The sequence below is a fragment of the Stenella coeruleoalba genome (assembly GCF_951394435.1).
Source record: "Stenella coeruleoalba genome assembly, chromosome: 6".
Taxonomy (NCBI): Eukaryota; Metazoa; Chordata; class Mammalia; order Artiodactyla; family Delphinidae; genus Stenella; species Stenella coeruleoalba.
Window position 1 is genome coordinate 26,597,478 of NC_137151.1, and position 15,240 is coordinate 26,612,717.

The window sequence follows — 15,240 nt, forward strand, 5'->3', positions numbered from 1 at the left end:
TTGGGGTGGCTGTGTCTTTTTGATTTTAATTTCCCTAAGCTATAGGACGATAAGTGGAAGTGCCCTAGGTTCTGTTACTTTGTTTTTTAGATGTTTCAGGAAACACCATACACTTCTCCCGAGTGGTTGTTGGCAATTTACATCCCGCCCATCAGCATAACAAGGCTCCCAGTTCTCCATGGCCTGTCCTGCCTTTCTGGATTTTACACTTTTTTCAGATGGCCCTTTTGACCGGGGGAAGTGAGACTTCATTGTAGTGCACATTTCCTTTGCAAGCTTGCTTGGTTGGCCAAAAAGGGCGTATGCGTTTTTTCCTGAATATATTCAGGAAAAAACGCATACGCCCTTTTTGACCAAGTGCATCATTGTGGACGTTCTGCCTCTTTTCCTATGCTTTCAATGCAATTCCAGTCTACCTCCTGAAATCGGTTTCCTGCAATTCTGCCCCGCTTTCAAGTCCTCTTGGCAGCCTTACTTCAGTCTATTTTTGGACGATAGGTGTCATTTATAACTCTGCAGGTTTGTGAATTACAGTGCCCCTGAGCTCCTTTCTTCAACTCGCTTTCTTGTGACCTGGCCGCAACACCGCCGGATGGCTTCAGGCCCTAATATGGTTCCGGCACGGCACGCTGAGCCTTTGGTTATTTCCTCATCCTGGTGGGAAATGAGAGTTAAATTTGCCCGTCCAGACACCTCCAGCTAGTCTCTCATTCGTTCTCGCTATTCCTGTTCATCTTCCGCAGAAATTGCAAACTGGGCCAAACAGGAGGTTAAAGGCGCTGACGCTCCAAGTGCGGAGAGTGTTAGTAAAGCGTCTGGAATGTTGCACCCGAGTCCCAGGGGAGGAAAACTGAGACATATTTGAACACGTCTCCCGTTCACATGGTCGATCATACTTGGGTTCCACATACAAGTTTTAGCTGAAGGAAGAATACCTTAAACATGGGTAGTTGAAACCCGTGGAATGGGTACCATGCAATATGACTTCAAAGGGTCTTCATTTGCTCACCGAACCTCTCCAATCCTATCACTGCTGCGTTTATGCCCCTGTACACATGCTTGATTCTCTTTCGGAGACATAGCAATCCATAGGTTTTAAGATACTTACTAGTCAGGTACATTCTTAGGCGTTTAATATGCGGTGTTGAGTCCATTTCGTTGAGCAAGGAGTAGCTCTTGTCTATTCCATATTTGGCTTAAGGAACTTTATCTGTGCTCATTTCAATCTCTGGTTTTATGCAGCACCCCAACTCACCTTTACCCTTAAGCAAGCATAAGTTGGTTTTCTAAATTTGAGACCCTGTTCTGTTCTGTAATTCAGTTCCTGTGTAGCCAAGTTTACATTCCGTGTATTACTGATATCTTATGATGTTTCTTTTTCTGTGTGACTTATTTCAGTTAGAATCATCATACCTGAATCCACTCATTGTGCTGCTAAGTGTCTGATGACACAGATTTCATTGTTGAGTGATATTGCTTTGTAAGTAAATACCACAACTTCTTTATCCATTTTTCACTTTCTGCGATGTTGAACTTGTACTATAAACGAGGTTCTTGTAAACAGAGCCGTTCCAAACTTTGGGGTGGCTGTGTCTTTTTGATTTTAATTTCCCTAAGCTATAGGACGATAAGTGGAAGTGCCCTAGGTTCTGTTACTTTGTTTTTTAGATGTTTCAGGAAACACCATACACTTCTCCCGAGTGGTTGTTGGCAATTTACATCCCGCCCATCAGCATAACAAGGCTCCCAGTTCTCCATGGCCTGTCCTGCCTTTCTGGATTTTACACTTTTTTCAGATGGCCCTTTTGACCGGGGGGAAGTGAGACTTCATTGTAGTGCACATTTCCTTTGCAAGCTTGCTTGGTTGGCCAAAAAGGGCGTATGCGTTTTTTCCTGAATATATTCAGGAAAAAACGCATACGCCCTTTTTGGCCAAGTGCATCATTGTGGACGTTCTGCCTCTTTTCCTATGCTTTCAATGCAATTCCAGTCTACCTCCTGAAATCGGTTTCCTGCAATTCTGCCCCGCTTTCAAGTCCTCTTGGCAGCCTTACTTCAGTCTATTTTTGGACGATAGGTGTCATTTATAACTCTGCAGGTTTGTGAATTACAGTGCCCCTGAGCTCCTTTCTTCAACTCGCTTTCTTGTGACCTGGCCGTAACACCGCAGGATGGATTCAGGCCCTAATATGGTTCCGGCACGGCACGCTGAGCCTTTGGTTATTTCCTCATCCTGGTGGGAAATGAGAGTTAAATTTGCCCGTCCAGACACCTCCAGCTAGTCTCTCATTCGTTCTCGCTATTCCTGTTCATCTTCCGCAGAAATTGCAAACTGGGCCAAACAGGAGGTTAAAGGCGCTGACTCTCCAAGTGGGGAGAGTGTTAGTAAAGCGTCTGGAATGTTGCACCCGAGTCCCAGGGGAGGAAAACTGAGACATATTTGAACACGTCTCCCGTTCACATGGTCGATCATACTTGTGTTCCACATACAAGTTTTAGCTGAAGGAAGAATACCTTAAACCTGGAGAGTTGAGACCCGTGTAATGGGTACCATGCAATATGACTTCAAAGGGTCTTCATTTGCTCACCGAACCTCTCCAATCCTATCACTGCTGCGTTTATGCCCCTGTACACATGCTTGATTCTCTTTCGGAGACATAGCAATCCATAGGTTTTAAGATACTTACTAGTCAGGTACATTCTTAGGCGTTTAATATGCGGTGTTGAGTCCATTTCGTTGAGCAAGGAGTAGCTCTTGTCTATTCCATATTTGGCTTAAGGAACTTTATCTGTGCTCATTTCAATCTCTGGTTTTATGCAGCACCCCAACTCACCTTTACCCTTAAGCAAGCATAAGTTGGTTTTCTAAATTTGAGACCCTGTTCTGTTCTGTAATTCAGTTCCTGTGTAGCCAAGTTTACATTCCGTGTATTACTGATATCTTATGATGTTTCTTTTTCTGTGTGACTTATTTCAGTTAGAATCATCATACCTGAATCCACTCATTGTGCTGCTAAGTGTCTGATGACACAGATTTCATTGCTGAGTGATATTGCTTTGTAAGTAAATACCACAACTTCTTTATCCATTTTTCACTTTCTGCGATGTTGAACTTGTACTATAAACGAGGTTCTTGTAAACAGAGCCGTTCCAAACTTTGGGGTGGCTGTGTCTTTTTGATTTTAATTTCCCTAAGCTATAGGACGATAAGTGGAAGTGCCCTAGGTTCTGTTACTTTGTTTTTTAGATGTTTCAGGAAACACCATACACTTCTCCCGAGTGGTTGTTGGCAATTTACATCCCGCCCATCAGCATAACAAGGCTCCCAGTTCTCCATGGCCTGTCCTGCCTTTCTGGATTTTACACTTTTTTCAGATGGCCCTTTTGACCGGGGGGAAGTGAGACTTCATTGTAGTGCACATTTCCTTTGCAAGCTTGCTTGGTTGGCCAAAAAGGGCGTATGCGTTTTTTCCTGAATATATTCAGGAAAAAACGCATACGCCCTTTTTGGCCAAGTGCATCATTGTGGACGTTCTGCCTCTTTTCCTATGCTTTCAATGCAATTCCAGTCTACCTCCTGAAATCGGTTTCCTGCAATTCTGCCCCGCTTTCAAGTCCTCTTGGCAGCCTTACTTCAGTCTATTTTTGGACGATAGGTGTCATTTATAACTCTGCAGGTTTGTGAATTACAGTGCCCCTGAGCTCCTTTCTTCAACTCGCTTTCTTGTGACCTGGCCGCAACACCGCCGGATGGCTTCAGGCCCTAATATGGTTCCGGCACGGCACGCTGAGCCTTTGGTTATTTCCTCATCCTGGTGGGAAATGAGAGTTAAATTTGCCCGTCCAGACACCTCCAGCTAGTCTCTCATTCGTTCTCGCTATTCCTGTTCATCTTCCGCAGAAATTGCAAACTGGGCCAAACAGGAGGTTAAAGGCGCTGACGCTCCAAGTGCGGAGAGTGTTAGTAAAGCGTCTGGAATGTTGCACCCGAGTCCCAGGGGAGGAAAACTGAGACATATTTGAACACGTCTCCCGTTCACATGGTCGATCATACTTGGGTTCCACATACAAGTTTTAGCTGAAGGAAGAATACCTTAAACATGGGTAGTTGAAACCCGTGGAATGGGTACCATGCAATATGACTTCAAAGGGTCTTCATTTGCTCACCGAACCTCTCCAATCCTATCACTGCTGCGTTTATGCCCCTGTACACATGCTTGATTCTCTTTCGGAGACATAGCAATCCATAGGTTTTAAGATACTTACTAGTCAGGTACATTCTTAGGCGTTTAATATGCGGTGTTGAGTCCATTTCATTGAGCAAGGAGTAGCTCTTGTCTATTCCATATTTGGCTTAAGGAACTTTATCTGTGCTCATTTCAATCTCTGGTTTTATGCAGCACCCCAACTCACCTTTCCCCTTAAGCAAGCATAAGTTGGTTTTCTAAATTTGAGACCCTGTTCTGTTCTGTAATTCAGTTCCTGTGTAGCCAAGTTTACATTCCGTGTATTACTGATATCTTATGATGTTTCTTTTTCTGTGTGACTTATTTCAGTTAGAATCATCATACCTGAATCCACTCATTGTGCTGCTAAGTGTCTGATGACACAGATTTCATTGCTGAGTGATATTGCTTTGTAAGTAAATACCACAACTTCTTTATCCATTTTTCACTTTCTGCGATGTTGAACTTGTACTATAAACGAGGTTCTTGTAAACAGAGCCGTTCCAAACTTTGGGGTGGCTGTGTCTTTTTGATTTTAATTTCCCTAAGCTATAGGACGATAAGTGGAAGTGCCCTAGGTTCTGTTACTTTGTTTTTTAGATGTTTCAGGAAACACCATACACTTCTCCCGAGTGGTTGTTGGCAATTTACATCCCGCCCATCAGCATAACAAGGCTCCCAGTTCTCCATGGCCTGTCCTGCCTTTCTGGATTTTACACTTTTTTCAGATGGCCCTTTTGACCGGGGGGAAGTGAGACTTCACTGTAGTGCACATTTCCTTTGCAAGCTTGCTTGGTTGGCCAAAAAGGGCGTATGCGTTTTTTCCTGAATATATTCAGGAAAAAACGCATACGCCCTTTTTGGCCAAGTGCATCATTGTGGACGTTCTGCCTCTTTTCCTATGCTTTCAATGCAATTCCAGTCTACCTCCTGAAATCGGTTTCCTGCAATTCTGCCCCGCTTTCAAGTCCTCTTGGCAGCCTTACTTCAGTCTATTTTTGGACGATAGGTGTCATTTATAACTCTGCAGGTTTGTGAATTACAGTGCCCCTGAGCTCCTTTCTTCAACTCGCTTTCTTGTGACCTGGCCGCAACACCGCCGGATGGCTTCAGGCCCTAATATGGTTCCGGCACGGCATGCTGAGCCTTTGGTTATTTCCTCATCCTGGTGGGAAATGAGAGTTAAATTTGCCCGTCCAGACACCTCCAGCTAGTCTCTCATTCGTTCTCGCTATTCCTGTTCATCTTCCGCAGAAATTGCAAACTGGGCCAAACAGGAGGTTAAAGGCGCTGACGCTCCAAGTGCGGAGAGTGTTAGTAAAGCGTCTGGAATGTTGCACCCGAGTCCCAGGGGAGGAAAACTGAGACATATTTGAACACGTCTCCCGTTCACATGGTCGATCATACTTGGGTTCCACATACAAGTTTTAGCTGAAGGAAGAATACCTTAAACATGGGTAGTTGAAACCCGTGGAATGGGTACCATGCAATATGACTTCAAAGGGTCTTCATTTGCTCACCGAACCTCTCCAATCCTATCACTGCTGCGTTTATGCCCCTGTACACATGCTTGATTCTCTTTCGGAGACATAGCAATCCATAGGTTTTAAGATACTTACTAGTCAGGTACATTCTTAGGCGTTTAATATGCGGTGTTGAGTCCATTTCGTTGAGCAAGGAGTAGCTCTTGTCTATTCCATATTTGGCTTAAGGAACTTTATCTGTGCTCATTTCAATCTCTGGTTTTATGCAGCACCCCAACTCACCTTTCCCCTTAAGCAAGCATAAGTTGGTTTTCTAAATTTGAGACCCTGTTCTGTTCTGTAATTCAGTTCCTGTGTAGCCAAGTTTACATTCCGTGTATTACTGATATCTTATGATGTTTCTTTTTCTGTGTGACTTATTTCAGTTAGAATCATCATACCTGAATCCACTCATTGTGCTGCTAAGTGTCTGATGACACAGATTTCATTGCTGAGTGATATTGCTTTGTAAGTAAATACCACAACTTCTTTATCCATTTTTCACTTTCTGCGATGTTGAACTTGTACTATAAACGAGGTTCTTGTAAACAGAGGCGTTCCAAACTTTGGGGTGGCTGTGTCTTTTTGATTTTAATTTCCCTAAGCTATAGGACCATAAGTGGAAGTGCCCTAGGTTCTGTTGCTTTGTTTTTTAGATGTTTCAGGAAACACCATACACTTCTCCCGAGTGGTTGTTGGCAATTTACATCCCGCCCATCAGCATAACAAGGCTCCCAGTTCTCCATGGCCTGTCCTGCCTTTCTGGATTTTACACTTTTTTCAGATGGCCCTTTTGACCGGGGGGAAGTGAGACTTCATTGTAGTGCAGATTTCCTTTGCAAGCTTGCTTGGTTGGCCAAAAAGGGCGTATGCGTTTTTTCCTGAATATATTCAGGAAAAAACGCATACGCCCTTTTTGGCCAAGTGCATCATTGTGGACGTTCTGCCTCTTTTCCTATGCTTTCAATGCAATTCCAGTCTACCTCCTGAAATCGGTTTCCTGCAATTCTGCCCCGCTTTCAAGTCCTCTTGGCAGCCTTACTTCAGTATATTTTTGGATGATAGCTGTCATTTATAACTCTGCAGGTTTGTGAATTACAGTGCCCCTGAGCTCCTTTCTTCAACTCGCTTTCTTTTGAGCTGGCTGCAACACCGCAGGATGGCTTCAGGCCCTAATCTGGTTCCGGTACGGCACGCTGAGCCTTTGGTTATTTCCTCTTCCTGGTGGGAAATGAGAGTTAAATTTGCCCGTCCAGACACCTCCAGCTAGCCTCTCATTGGTTCTCGCTATTCCTGTTCATCTTCCGCAGAAATTGCAAACTGGGCCAAACAGGAGGTTAAAGGGACTGACTCTCCAAGTTGGGAGAGTGTTAGTAAAGCGTCTGGAATGTTGCACCCGAGTACCAGGGTACGAAAACTGAGACATATTTGAACACGTCTCCCGATCACATGGTTGATCATACTCTATGTTCCACATGCATGTTTTAGCTGAAGGAAGAATACCTTAAACCTGGGTAGTTGAAACCCGTGTAATGGGTACCATGCAATATGACTTCAAAGGGTCTTCATTTGCTCACCGAACCTCTCCAATCCTATCACTGCTGCGTTTATGCACCTGTACACATGCTTGATTCTCTTTCGGAGACATAGCAATCCATAGGTTTTAAGATACTTACTAGTCAGGTACATTCTTAGGCGTTTAATATGCGGTGTTCAGTCCATTTCGTTGAGCAAGGAGTAGCTCTTGTCTATTCCATATTTGGCTTAAGGAACTTTATCTGTGCTCATTTCAATCTCTGGTTTTATGCAGCACCCCAACTCACCTTTACCCTTAAGCAAGCATAAGTTGGTTTTCTAAATTTGAGACCCTGTTCTGTTTTCTAATTCAGTTCCTGTGTAGCCAAGTTTATATTCCGTGTATTACTGATATCTTATGATGTTTCTTTTTCTGTGTGACTTATTTCAGTTAGAATCATCGTACCTGAATCCACTCATTATGCTGCTAAGGGCCTGATGACATAGATTTCATTGTGAGTGATACTGCATTGTACATGAGTACCACAACTTCTTTATCCATTTTTCACTTTCTGTGATATTGAACTTGTACGGTAAACGAGGTTCTTGTAAACAGAGGCGTCCCAAACTTTGGGGTGGCTGTGTCTTTTTGATTTTAATTTCCCTAAGCTATAGGATCATAAGTGGAAGTGCACTAGGCTCTGTTGCTTTGTTTTTTAGATGTTTCAGGAAACACCATACACTTCTCCGAAGTGGCTATTGGCAATTTACATCCCGCCCATCAGCATAACAAGGCTCCCAGTTCTCCATGTCCTGTCCTGCCTTTCTGGATTTTACACTTTTTTCAGATGGCCCTTTTGACCGGGGGGAAGTGAGACTTCATTGTAGTGCAGATTTCCTTTGCAAGCTTGCTTGGTTGGCCAAAAAGGGTGTATGCGTTTTTTCCTGAATATATTCAGGAAAAAACGCATACGCCCTTTTTGACCAAGTGCATCACTGTGGACGTTCTGCCTCTTTTCCTATGCTTGATATGCAATTCCTGTCTACCTCCTGAAATTGGTTTCCTGCAATTCTGCCCCGCTTTCAAGTCCTCTTGGCAGCCTTACTTCAGTCTATTTTTGGACGATAGCTGTCATTTATAACTCTGCAGGTTTGTGAATTACAGTGCCCCTGAGCTCCTTTCTTCAACTCGCTTTCTTTTGAGCTGGCCGCAACACCGCAGGATCGCTTCAGGCCCTAAACTGGTTCCGGCACGGCACGCTGAACCTTTGCTTATTTCCTCTTCCTGGTGGGAAATGAGAGTTAAATTTGCCCGTCCAGACACCTCCAGCTAGCCTCTCATTGGTTCTCGCTATTCCTGTTCATCTTCCGCAGAAATTGCAAACTGTGTCAAACAGGAGGTTAAAGGCGCTGACTCTCCAAGTGGGGAGAGTGTTAGTAAAGCGTCTGGAGTGTTGCACCCGAGTACCAGGGGAGGAAAACTGAGACATATTTGAACACGTCTCCCGATCACATGGTTGATCATACTCTGGGTTCCACATGCATGTTTTAGCTGAGGGAAGAATACCTTAAACCTGGGTAGTTGAAACCCGTGGAATGGGTACCATGCAATATGATTTCAAAGGGTCTTCATTTGCTCACCGAACTAATCCAATCCTATCACTGCTGCGTTTACACCCCTGTACACATGCTTGATTCTCTTTTGGAGACATAGCAATCCATAGGTTTTAAGATACTTACTAGTCAGGTACATTCTTAGGCGTTTAATATGGGGTGTTGTGTCCATTTCGTTGAGCAAGGAGTAGCTCTTGTCTATTCCATATTTGGCTTAAGGAACTTTATCTGTGCTCATTTCAATCTCTGGTTTTATGCAGCACCCCAACTCACCTTTCCCCTTAAGCAAGCATAAGTTGCTTTTCTAAATTTGAGACCCTGTTCTGTTTTGGAATTCAGGTCCTGTGTAGCCAAGTTTACATTCTGTGTATTAGTGATATCTTATGATGTTTCTTTTTCTGTGTGACTTATTTCAGTTAGAATCATCGTACCTGAATCCACTCATTATACTGCTACGGGCCTGATGACATAGATTTCATTGCTGAGTGATACTGCATTGTACGGAAGTACCACAAGTTCTTTATCCATTTTTCACTTTCTGTGATATTGAACTTGTACGGTAAACGAGGTTCTTGTAAACAGAGCCGTTCCAAACTTTGGGGTGGCTGTGTCTTTTTGATTTTAATTTCCCTACGCTATAGGACCATAAGTGGAAGTGCCCTAGGCTCTGTTGCTTTGTTTTTTCGATGTTTCAGGAAACACCATACACTTCTCCCGAGTGTCTGTTGGCAATTTACATCCCGCCCATCAGCATAACAAGGCTCCCAGTTCTCCATGGCCTGTCCTGCCTTTCTGGATTTTACACTTTTTTCAGATGTCCCTTTTGACCAGGGAGAATTGAGACTTCATTGTAGTGCAGATTTCCTTTGCAAGCTTGCTTGGTTGGCCAAAATGGGCGTATGCGTTTTTTCCTGAATATATTCAGGAAAAAACGCATACGCCCTTTTTGGCCAAGTGCATCATTGTGGACGTTCTGCCTCTTTTCCTATGCTTTCAATGCAATTCCAGTCTACCTCCTGAAATCGGTTTCCTGCAATTCTGCCCCGCTTTCAAGTCCTCTTGGCAGCCTTACTTCAGTCTATTTTTGGACGATAGCTGTCATTTATAACTCTGCAGGTTTGTGAATTACAGTGCCCCTGAGCTCCTTTCTTCAACTCGCTTTCTTGTGAGCTGGCCGCAACACCGCAGGATGGCTTCAGGCCCTAATCTGGTTCCGGCCCGGCATGCTGAGCCTTTGGTTAATTCCTCTTCCTTGTGGGAAATGAGAGTTAAATTTGCCCGTCCAGACACCTCCAGCTAGCCTCTCATTGGTTCTCGCTATTCCTGTTCATCTTCCGCAGAAATTGCAAACTGGGCCAAACAGGAGGTTAAAGGGACTGACTCTCCAAGTCGGGAGAGTGTTAGTAAAGCGTCTGGAATGTTGCACCCGAGTACCAGGGTACGAAAACTGAGACATATTTGAACACGTCTCCCGATCACATGGTTGATCATACTCTATGTTCCACATGCATGTTTTAGCTGAAGGAAGAATACCTTAAACCTGGGTAGTTGAAACCCGTGTAATGGGTACCATGCAATATGACTTCAAAGGGTCTTCATTTGCTCACCGAACCTCTCCAATCCTATCACTGCTGTGTTTATGCCCCTGTACACATGCTTGATTCTCTTTCGGAGACATAGCAATCCATAGGTTTTAAGATACTTACTTGTCAGGTACATTCTTAGGCGTTTAATATGCGGTGTTGAGTCCATTTCGTTGAGCAAGGAGTAGCTCTTGTCTATTCCATATTTGGCTTAAGGAACTTTATCTGTGCTCATTTCAATCTCTGGTTTTATGCAGCACCCCAACTCACCTTTCCGCTTAAGCAAGCATAAGTTGCTTTTCTAAATTTGACACCCTGTTCTGTTTTGGAATTAAGTTCCTGTGTAGCCAAGTTTACATTCCGTGTATTACTGATATCTTATGATGTTTCTTTTTCTGTGTGACTTATTTCAGTTAGAATCATCGTACCTGAATCTACTCATTATGCTTCTACGGGCCTGATGACACAGATTTCATTGCTGAGTGATATTGCTTTGTAAGTAAATACCACAATTTCTTTATCCATTTTTCACTTTCTGCGATGTTGAACTTGTACTGTAAACGAGGTTCTTGTAAACAGAGCCGTTCCAAACTTTGGGGTGGCTGTGTCTTTTTGATTTTAATTTCCCTACGCTATAGGACCATAAGTGGAAGTGTCCTAGGCTCTGTTGCTTTGTTTTTTCGATGTTTCAGGAAACACCATACACTTCTCCCGAGTGTCTGTTGGCAATTTACATCCCGCCCATCAGCATAACAAGGCTCCCAGTTCTCCATGGCCTGTCCTGCCTTTCTGGATTTTACACTTTTTTCAGATGTCCCTTTTGACCAGGGAGAATTGAGACTTCATTGTAGTGCAGATTTCCTTTGCAAGCTTGCTTGGTTGGCCAAAAAGGGCGTATGCGTTTTTTCCTGAATATATTCAGGAAAAAACGCATACGCCCTTTTTGGCCAAGTGCATCATTGTGGACGTTCTGCCTCTTTTCCTATGCTTTCAATGCAATTCCAGTCTACCTCCTGAAATCGGTTTCCTGCAATTCTGCCCCGCTTTCAAGTCCTCTTGGCAGCCTTACTTCAGTCTATTTTTGGACGATAGCTGTCATTTATAACTCTGCAGGTTTGTGAATTACAGTGCCCCTGAGCTCCTTTCTTCAACTCGCTTTCTTGTGAGCTGGCCGCAACACCGTAGGATGGCTTCAGGCCCTAATCTGGTTCCGGCCCGGCATGCTGAGCCTTTGGTTAATTCCTCTTCCTTGTGGGAAATGAGAGTTAAATTTGCCCGTCCAGACACCTCCAGCTAGCCTCTCATTGGTTCTCGCTATTCCTGTTCATCTTCCGCAGAAATTGCAAACTGGGCCAAACAGGAGGTTAAAGGGACTGACTCTCCAAGTCGGGAGAGTGTTAGTAAAGCGTCTGGAATGTTGCACCCGAGTACCAGGGTACGAAAACTGAGACATATTTGAACACGTCTCCCGATCACATGGTTGATCATACTCTAGGTTCCACATGCATGTTTTAGCTGAAGGAAGAATACCTTAAACCTGGGTAGTTGAAACCCGTGTAATGGGTACCATGCAATATGACTTCAAAGGGTCTTCATTTGCTCACCGAACCTCTCCAATCCTATCACTGCTGTGTTTATGCCCCTGTACACATGCTTGATTCTCTTTCGGAGACATAGCAATCCATAGGTTTTAAGATACTTACTTGTCAGGTACATTCTTAGGCGTTTAATATGCGGTGTTGAGTCCATTTCGTTGAGCAAGGAGTAGCTCTTTTCTATTCCATATTTGGCTTAAGGAACTTTATCTGTGCTCATTTCAATCTCTGGTTTTATGCAGCACCCCACCTCACCTTTCCCCTTAAGCAAGCATAAGTTGATTTTCTAAATTTGAGACCCTGTTCTGTTCTGTAATTCAGTTCCTGTGTAGCCAAGTTTACATTCCGTGTATTACTGATATCTTATGATGTTTCTTTTCCTGTGTGACTTATTTCAGTTAGAATCATCATACCTGAATCCACTCATTGTGCTGCTAAGGGCCTGATGACATAGATTTCATTGCTGAGTGATATTGCTTTGTAAGTGAATACCACAACTTCTTTATCCATTTTTCACTTTCTGCGATGTTGAACTTGTACTGTAAACGAGGTTCTTGTAAACAGAGGCATTCCAAACTTTGGGGTGGCTGTGTCTTTTTGATTTTAATTTCCCTAAGCTATAGGACCATAAGTGGAAGTGCCCTAGGCTCTGTTGCTTTGTTTTTTAGATGTTTCAGGAAACACCATACACTTCTCCCAAGTGTCTGTTGGCAATTTACATCTCGCCCATCAGCATAACAAGGCTCCCAGTTCTCAATGGCCTGTTGCCTTTCTGGATTTTACACTTTTTTCAGATGGCCCTTTTGACCGGGGGGAAGTGAGACTTCATTGTAGTGCAGATTTCCTTTGCAAGCTTGCTTGGTTGGCCACAAAGGGCGTATGCGTTTTTTCCTGAATATATTCAGGAAAAAACGCATACGCCCTTTTTGGCCAAGTGCATCATTGTGGACGTTCTGCCTCTTTTCCTATGCTTTCAATGCAATTCCAGTCTACCTCCTGAAATCGGTTTCCTGCAATTCTGCCCCGCTTTCAAGTCCTCTTGGCAGCCTTACTTCAGTCTATTTATGGACGATAGCTGTCATTTATAACTCTGCAGGTTTGTGAATTACAGTGCCCCTGAGCTCCTTTCTTCAACTCGTTTTCTTGTGACCTGGCCGCAACACCGCAGGATGGCTTCAGGCCCTAATCTGGTTCCGGCCCGGCATGCTGAGCCTTTGGTTAATTCCTCTTCCTGGTGGGAAATGAGAGTTAAATTTGCCCGTCCAGACACCTCCAGCTAGCCTCTCATTGGTTCTCGCTATTCCTGTTCATCTTCCGCAGAAATTGCAAACTGGGCCAAACAGGAGGTTAAAGGCACTGACTCTCCAAGTGGGGAGAGTGTTAGTAAAGCGTCTGGAATGTTGCACCCGAGTACCAGGGGGGGAAAACTGAGACATATTTGAACACGTCTCCCGTTCACATGGTTGATCATACTCTGGGTTCCACATGCATGTTTTAGCTGAAGGAAGAATACCTTAAACCTGGAGAGTTGAGACCCGTGTAATGGGTACCATGCAATATGACTTCAAAGGGTCTTCATTTGCTCACCGAACCTCTCCAATCCTATCACTGCTGCGTTTATGCACCTGTACACATGCTTGATTCTCTTTCGGAGACATAGCAATCCATAGGTTTTAAGATACTTACTAGTCAGGTACATTCTTAGGCGTTTAATATGGGGTGTTGAGTCCATTTCGTTGAGCAAGGAGTAGCTCTTGTCTATTCCATATTTGGCTTAAGGAACTTTATCTGTGCTCATTTCAATCTCTGGTTTTATGCAGCACCCCAACTCACCTTTACCCTTAAGCAAGCATAAGTTGGTTTTCTAAATTTGAGACCCTGTTCTGTTCTGTAATTCAGTTCCTGTGTAGCCAAGTTTACATTCCGTGTATTACTGATATCTTATGATGTTTCTTTTTCTGTGTGACTTATTTCAGTTAGAATCATCATACCTGAATCCACTCATTGTGCTGCTAAGGGCCTGATGACACAGATTTTATTGCTGAGTGATATTGCTTTGTAAGTAAATACAACAACTTCTTTATCCATTTTTCACTTTCTGCGATGTTGAACTTGTACTGTAAACGAGGTTCTTGTAAACAGAGCCGTTCCAAACTTTGGGGTGGCTGTGTCTTTTTGATTTTAATTTCCCTAAGCTATAGGACCATAAGTGGAAGTGCCCTAGGCTCTGTTGCTTTGTTTTTTAGATGTTTCAGGAAACACCATACACTTCTCCGGAGTGTCAGTTGGCAATTTACATCCCTCCCATCAGCATAGCAAGGCTCCCAGTTCTCCATGGCCTGTCCTGCCTTTCTGGATTTTACACATTTTTCAGATGGCCCTTTTGACCGGGGGTATTGAGTCTTCATTGTAGTGCAGATTTCCTTTGCAAGCTTGCTTGCTTGGCCAAAATGGGCGTATGCGTTTTTTCCTGAATATATTCAGGAAAAAACGCATACGCCCTTTTTGGCCAAGTGCATCATTGTGGACGTTCTGCCTCTTTTCCTATGCTTTCAATGCAATTCCAGTCTACCTCCTGAAATCGGTTTCCTGCAATTCTGCCCCGCTTTCAAGTCCTCTTGGCAGCCTTACTTCAGTCTATTTTTGGACGATAGCTGTCATTTATAACTCTGCAGGTTTGTGAATTACAGTGCCCCTGAGCTCCTTTCTTCAACTCGCTTTCTTGTGACCTGGCCGCAACACCGCAGGATGGCTTCAGGCCCTAATCTGGTTCCGGCCCGGCATGCTGAGCCTTCGGTTAATTCCTCTTCCTGGTGGGAAATGAGAGTTAAATTTGCCCGTCCAGACACCTCCAGCTAGCCTCTCATTGGTTCTCGCTATTCCTGTTCATCTTCCGCAGAAATTGCAAACTGGGCCAAACAGGAGGTTAAAGGGACTGACTCTCCAAGTCGGGAGAGTGTTAGTAAAGCGTCTGGAATGTTTCACCCGAGTACCAGGGTACGAAAACTGAGACATATTTGAACACGTCTCCCGATCACATGGTTGATCATACTCTGGGTTCCACATGCATGTTTTAGCTGAAGGAAGAATACCTTAAACCTGGGTAGTTGAAACCCGTGTAATGGGTACCATGCAATATGACTTCAAAGGGTCTTCATTTGCTCACCGAACCTCTCCAATCCTA

At 43.9% G+C, this 15,240-nt stretch overlaps 1 long non-coding RNA gene across 11 annotated transcripts in view; it reads left to right on the forward strand.

Annotated features, from left to right (window-relative positions):
- LOC307188336 overlaps window positions 1-15,240 on the forward strand; it is a 1,520,920-nt gene that overhangs the window by 460,041 nt on the left and 1,045,639 nt on the right. The window contains exon 4 of one of the 11 annotated variants that reach the window (XR_013828903.1): window positions 14,033-14,118. The exons of the other annotated variants lie outside the window; for them this stretch is intronic. This is a non-coding gene — a long non-coding RNA (uncharacterized lncRNA). The remainder of the gene's footprint in view (window positions 1-14,032; window positions 14,119-15,240) is intronic. 11 annotated transcript variants of the gene reach the window in all.